The 7,022-nt window shown below is 54.4% G+C and overlaps 1 protein-coding gene across 6 annotated transcripts in view; it reads left to right on the top strand.

Moving 5' to 3' along the window:
- The first annotated feature begins 280 nt into the window (after window positions 1-280).
- Window positions 281-7,022, top strand: part of Shank2 (SH3 and multiple ankyrin repeat domains 2) — a 471,427-nt gene continuing 464,685 nt past the window's right edge. For 5 of the 6 annotated variants that reach the window (XM_037208750.1, XM_037208747.1, XM_037208752.1 and 2 more), the window contains exon 1: window positions 1,641-1,720. The gene's annotated coding sequence lies outside the window, so the exon portion shown is untranslated. Of the gene's footprint in view, window positions 597-1,640; window positions 1,721-7,022 lie in introns of those variants that run through there. The other variant, XM_037208746.1, reaches the window with a different exon arrangement.

Below are 7,022 nucleotides of genomic sequence, written 5' to 3'. Positions count from 1 at the left end.
CCCTACCAGCTCCGCCCGGTCTCCTCCCCTGGGCGGAAGGTGCTCTAGCCCTGGAGGCCTGGAAGGCAGACGCAGGCGTGTTACCCAGGTACAAAGTTTTTAAGCGCGCTGCAAACGTTTTCCGAGCCGTGGGCCTCGGTTTCCCAATCCTATTAACATGCTCCGGATGGAGCGGGTTGAGGTCGGGATAATCTTGCGGAAAGGGGCTGGGCTCTACCATCCGGAGAGACTTTCTGGTCTGGGAGGGGGTGGCGCGCGAGCCACGCAGCCCGGGGCGGGGCGCCCGGCGTCTCCCTGGGTTGCTACAACAGACCCCACACTCGGCGCTACCACGGCCACCGCGAGAGACCGGGACAGGTGCGACAGGGGCGGGTCGCCTGTGAGAGGACCCCTCCCCCACGCTGCCAGCGCCCGCGGTTGCATTACGCCCCGGAGCCCCAGGTCGCCTGCGGCGCAGGACGGGGCGGGGCTGCGCTCTGCACCCCCAAACCTCCTGCCCCGCTGGGCGCGGCGCCGCTTGGTCCTCCCGGACCGACCGGGGTTCGCGATCTCAATTCCTCTCCTGGGCTTGGGCCCGCCCCCGACGCGGGAGCCAGGTGAGACGCACGGGCGGGGAAGGATACTGGGTGGCCTTCGCGCACCTAACCCGGCTCTTGAGGCATGTGTGTGCCTCTGCATTCCAGAAGCAGCGGCGACCGGGTCAGCACGGCCCCGTACCCATAGAGGCTGAGGATGAGAGCTGGAAAAGAGGGATGCGCGCGTGCAGGTGGGGCTCGCGTCTCTTAAGGGACACCCCTCCCCCCAAGACCTTTTGCCCCGGCAGGGGCCAGTTACAAGAGCCTTGAAAACGGCCTGAGTGCAGAGCTCAGTAGTTCTTTGTCCCCTAAGCCTGTGAACCTCTGCTTCTTTCAGCGCTTCTGACTCCTACATCGGGTCAGCGCAGGTGGATCAGCCTCTGTCCCATGCCCCGGATCTCCTGTCCTGTATGTAGATCGCATGTTTCTTAGGGGCCTGGGTCTACAAAGCCCAGAAGAGGAGCTGCCGTAGGGCCGCCAGGGGGCGCGCTGGGCGGGGACCTGCGCCCTGATCTCTCTGTCCCTTGAGACTCTGCGCTCTCTGAGACTCTGCCCAGTCGCTGGCTTTGCGCACGATTGCCGATTGCCGCGGCAGCAGCTGCCTCCAGGAGGTCGGGGGTCGCACGGAGCCCCCGCCGGGTGCCCGACCCCTGCCCGCCACGCACCGTAGTAGGGGTGTGGGGACCCGGCGGGCGCAGAGGAGCGGCCCCCGCCTCCGTCCGCCGCTGCCCGTGAATTATGCAGGAGGCTGGCACCGGTGTTCGAGTTGCTCAAGTTTCCCTGGCAACTTTCGCCCGGGCATCCCTCCTCCGGCGCAGCGGGCAGCTCCTCCCGCGCGCCCGGGGCCCCAGACGCCTTCCCCGGGCGGCCTGGCAGCGCAGCCCTGGGTTCCCGGTTACCGGGAGGGTTCTGGAAGACGCAGACCCAGATCACGCCCTTGCCCCCTGGACTGGGGCCTCTGAGGAAGCCAGCAGGTGCGACCCAGGTGACATCACCGGGTAAACTTCGTCTTGGGTGAAGAGGGTGCACTGCAGGACCTGTGCGTGCAGGACTTCGTTGCCAGGATGCTGGGGTCGCGCGGGACCTCACCTCCGGTGTCCAAGGGCGTGGGGCATCCGTTGGACCTCATCGCTGGGGTGTGTAGGGTGAGTCGCTCTTAATATCTCTGACCGGTGGTAGAGGGCTAGGGTATCCAGTGAAACTTGTCTTCCCGGAGAGTACCAGGGTCGCCTTGAAAGCTGCAGCTGGGGCGCAGAGGGGGTGGGCTTCCATGGACCTCCTCACTCATTTGCAGGAAGTGCAAGGGGTTGCAACACGAAGCACTCCAGTAGTTTAGCTCCAAGTGGGTGGGGCGCTGAGAGGTTCTGGGGCTTGGTAGGGGATGCCCAGTGGGCGAGAGGTTTGTTCTAGAGACTAATTTTTGATGACTGAGCTTTTAAAGGGGATGCGGGCTGTTCCATCCGAGAAGATACCTTGGGCCCACGGGTGTGGGGGTCTCAGGGGCCTCCCTGATGGTTTACAGATTGCTTGCGGGCACAGTCCTGGAAACCTTCAGAGGACATCTGAAAATAGTGGGTTCCGCGTGGAAATTCGAGGTAGTAAATTAGGTAGGTGTGTGACCTCTTTTTCGAACTGAAGTTTGAACGTTAATGAGGTCAACCAGCTAATTAAGCTGAGCTTTGGCATGCAGAGATAATTTTGGAAGTTTGGGTTGGAGAATGACTTGTGACCTCTAACTGGGATTGAACCCTGGACCTTGCAGACCTGGCTAGGGGAGGTTCAGCAGGTGGGTCTCCATCTGCAGCTTCAGTCTTGACCCAGGTCCCACTTCAGGACTGGCACCCTACAGGTGGATAGATAGTGTGTGGCGTGTCCACAAGGACCCCTGGAGGTGTCTTGATTGGAAACATTCCAACCACATGTAGGTGACAGCAGGCTGAGGCTGGTGAAGCCTGGAACCTTCCATTGCTGCAGTTGAAGTGAGCTGAGAAAGGTCTTGGACACGGGTGAATAGGGGAAAGCAGTGGTAGCCTGGAGAGGAGGGTGGAACCGGGGGTCACCTACACTTAAAGTGGGTAAGAAGAATAAATCTGAGCCTGGCGGTGGTGGTGCAGGCCTATAATCCCAGCACGCAGGAGGCAGAGCCAGGCTGATCTCTGTGAATTCAAGGTCAGCTTGGTCTACAGAGCGAGATCCAGGACAGGCACCAAAACGACACAGAGAAACCCTGTCTCGAAAAACCAACCAAACAAAAAACCAAGAAGAAGAAGAAGGAGGAGGAGGAGGAGGAGGAGGAGGAGGAGGAGGAGGAGGAGGAGAAGAAGAAGAAGAACAACAACAACAACAACAACAACAACAACAACAACAACTCTGGCTTCATAGTGGCTGGAAGTCACAACAACAACAACAACAACTCTGGCTTCATAGTGGCTGGAAGTCACAGCTCCCAGGTGTGAAGTGTTTTCAAGGAAACGGAACCCATTGTTTGTACCAGGGACTTTTCCAAGAAGGAGGAACTCAGTGGCCACTTGGCTATCTTTAGGCCCCCGTGTCAGGAGGCTAGTGTGCAGCTGAAGGTGGCTGCTAAGGATCCTGCCCGCAGCCCATGGTGAACTGGGCAATTGGGGAATCTCTGCCTAGTATCTCAAGTGCCTTTTTAGAAAGCCTTGTTTGTAGTCCAAGTCACTGACTCATTTATTTAACCCACCTCAAGGTTGCATGCACAGCCTCGGTCATGGGAAGGCTACTGGTCCAGGCTTGGGGATTGAGGTGCTATCTAGAACACAGGGTCATCGGGACGGGGCACTGAGATGTGAGGAGTTTCAGCTGGATCCTGTGAAGAAGCTGGGGATAGCATGGGGTTTTATATTCCCTCATGAGGAAGAAAGTGTGACAGAGGAGCATGCTGGGAGTTATCCGATCCGCAGGGAAGCGACCCTAGAGATGGAGCCTTATAAGATGGGTCTATGACATAATGTGCTTTGTTTCTGAATACGTAAGAGTCCTAAATGATAGGGCTCGAGAGTCTCTACAGGCTCCAGGGAGCAATGGGGGCTTGTGCAAAATGTGCTATGTGTGGGACAGAGCTGCTGTGAGGGCCGAGGAACCCTGCAGATGTTACGGATCTCCAAATAAGGTTATGCCCTCTCTGCTGACCCCTTTCCTGATGCTGCAGGATTTGCAGCCTCAATGGTTCCTTAGGGCAGCAGGGAGGTCTGGTCATAGCAGCCTGTTCAAATTTGCATTTCGACCTCATCAAGAAGCTCACCCGTTGCTGTGGCCCCCACGGGAAGTAACGTTGAGGAGGCTCATGCATGTTACCCCAAACCTCTTGGTAATTTTGTGACCCTCTTAGTCAGGATAGAAGTGAGGACCCACATACAGGCCTGTCTTCCATCACCTGGGCACTGGTATGTGGATGTGGGAAGAATGTAAACAGATGGGAGATGGGCTGGGAGCCTGGAATGCCCCTCCCTACTAAACTTGTAGCCTTTGTTTGGGCTCGGCACAGAAGCTAATCAGCCCACCCCAAGGAGAGGTCTGTCATCTTCTGTGGGGCAGAGATGAGCTGGACAGAGTTGGCCCTGTTTTCTCTGTATTTCATTAAAGTAAGCTAAACAGATCTTATCTGGGGGTCTGCTGCTGTGTGTCTGGCCTGGAGCTGGATGAAGGTTGCTTCTAGGCTGGTGGGGCTAGAGGATGGTTACATGTGACTACTGGGTGCTGTAGAGCACAGAGAGGCCTCTGACTGTCATGAAGGGGGTGGTACAAACCACCTAGAAGAATAGGATGACTTCCTTCTCTGGATTGGGCAGGGCCTTTGCACAGCTGCTGATGACCACACACATCACCTAGGACTTGGGTGGACAGTGGCACTCAGCAGCTGCAGAGTGGACAGAATAAGCTATTCTGCACACTGCCCTTTCCAAGGCATCTTTATTATGCTTTTGCGGTTCTGATGTCCCAGCACCCCTGGTGGGAGAGAGGGTGGGCTGACCTCTGTTCCCTTTCCAGGCCAGTAGCCCGAGGCTCTGGAGTGGGTGCCACTTGCCCATGGTTCCCACATGTAGTGAATGAGGAGCTTCACTTGTACCTTAGGCAGCCCCAGGGAGCTCAACCCACGTTCCCACACCCTACCAGAGCCAAACACATATCACGCAGCGGGAAGTGCCACCAGAATGTGGCAGAAAATTAGTTGTCTTGTTCCTGTGGTGTGAAATTGAGTTAGTAGGCGAAAGCTGAAGTTTCTGAGCAGGCTACTTGATAGGATGTGCATTTCTATCATGTTGAAAGCGGCTTCTTGGAGCCATTTGACATGGCTCACAGGGTCCACTCTGGGCTCTGGTGGGAACAACGAGGTTTTCTGGGTAACAGGTTGCCTCTGATGGGAACCTTCCTCCTGATCAAGGGGATGTCCCAGTCTTAACCAGGAAGGGACATGATGTGCCCCTCCTGGTACCCAGAGCCTGCTCAGGGTCAGCAATGGGGTTTCTCTGACGCCTGGTCCGGGGGACAGACCAGCTACAGCACACAACATTTCCTGAGAGATTAAGCTCTTAAAAGCCTTCGGGAGAAGTGGGGTCCATGGGTTGTAGCAGTAAGCAGAGAGCTCCGTGACTGGCTGCCAGATGTCTCCTCTGAGCAGAGGACTAGCACAGATGGATGGGAATGTTGCTGAAAACTGCAGCGCTTGGGTGTGCTTGCCCCAGCCCAGTCCCTGGGCTCAGTGGGGCCGTGGGGTTGACAGGCACAGACTCTCAGGCTGCATCTGTGGGTTCCACATGATAGACTGCAGGGGTGCTGGGTCTGTGGATTCCAGATAGGCTGCAGGGGTGCAGGAGGACTCCTGTCCCATTTCTGCTGCTGAACACCTTGGGAGTCTGCCTACAGGAGTTCCACGAATCCACTTTGAGAAACTTCAAGTTTTTAGTAGAGATAACAGTTGGAGCAAGTCCTGAGATGCTTAGCTTAGAAGCCTCCTCCTGGGAGACCCCCTCCCCGCCAGATGCATCCATTAGGGATATAATTTTGCACACTTACAGTGGCCCTGCTGAGTTGGAGCCAGGTCTCTCTAAAAAGCATTTTCCCCTTCTCTCCTTTCCTCTCTAAAAGCATCATTTTAAAACCTAGATATTGTGTCTACCCGTTTCCTGAGTATTTTCTCTGACACATTCTTATACCTGGCAAAGTTAGAGCAGATTGCATGGTAAACCTGTTATGCTCTTCACATTCTGCTGTTAACCTTCGGTTAGACTTCTCATACATTTGTGAGTCTATCTAAATCTTCATAGGTTTACACGTTTTTAGTGGATGCCCGCTTGTCTTTGGTGTTGTGGTTATTGATCATTGGAAAGGATTGTTGGTTAACTCTTTTATAGCACCCAAGCAGTGTAAACTACCATAGACCACCATGGCTCCACTAAGACAAATGAATAAGTTTAATGAAGTTATTGGTGTTCCTTAAAAATTTGGAGGGTGCTGGGGATTTGTACTTAGGTCCTTGATGGTGCTGAGCAAGTGTTTCACTGATCTATGTCCCTAACCCCTCACTCAGAGATTCCAGGCAGGTGCTCTCCCACTGAGCCACATCCTAATCCCCTTACTAGGGGATTCTAGGTAGGTGCTCTACCACTGAGCCATGCCCCAGCCCCTCACTGGGGATTATAGGCAATCACTCTCCCATGGAGCCATGTCCCCCAGCCCTGTTCCCTTTATTCTTTATGTGGCTATTTCCTCCTAAGAATTTTTGTCTAATATAATATGTTTTATGCTCCTGGGTCTTTTATTAATTAACCTAGCAGCTCCTCAGCAAGAAAAAAAGTATATAAATGGATGTTTTAAAGATTTTCTGTGACCTTAGTCACAGTCTGTGAAAGTCACTTGTGGATCGAGACAGCAGGACAGTGTCTGCTGATCACGGCAGACCAGGTGCTATTAAGACATGACAGATATTTAGACATGGAGAGGGAAAAAGTGTGAGTGGAAATGCGCTCTCCTGAGAAGATTGTGGGCAACTTGGTGTTTTGATGAGGGCCATCACTGAATCAGCCCTTTGGTATCTAGAGGTCACCACCTGGGTATGATCCTTCCCCAATGGGTCAGGAAAGTCTTTCATTTGTAAGATTGTGGGGCCCTTTGGGAAAGGGATATGGGAAAGAGCTACCCCCCCAAAGGCCTTTCTCTATGTGAGCTATTTCTAAAAGGACTTTGTGTCCTTCTAGACTGGAAGTCACCATTTAAATTTCCAAGATTTTTAAAAAGTGCGCAGGTGTGTGTGTGTGTGTGTGTGTGTGTGTGTGTGTACTGCACACATGTGTGTCTATGTGTGTGGAGATCAGAGGTCATTCTCAGGTATCATCCTTAGGAACACTGTCCACCTCTAGTCTGTCATTGGCCTGGAGCTCACCAAGGGGGCTAGACTGTCTGGTCACTGAGTCCCAGCGATCC

Source organism: Peromyscus leucopus, chromosome 1 (genome assembly GCF_004664715.2).
Source record: "Peromyscus leucopus breed LL Stock chromosome 1, UCI_PerLeu_2.1, whole genome shotgun sequence".
In the NCBI taxonomy this organism is placed as follows: domain Eukaryota; kingdom Metazoa; phylum Chordata; class Mammalia; order Rodentia; family Cricetidae; genus Peromyscus; species Peromyscus leucopus.
Note: the sequence above shows the minus strand (reverse complement) of the source record. Positions and strands in the feature narration are given on the sequence as shown.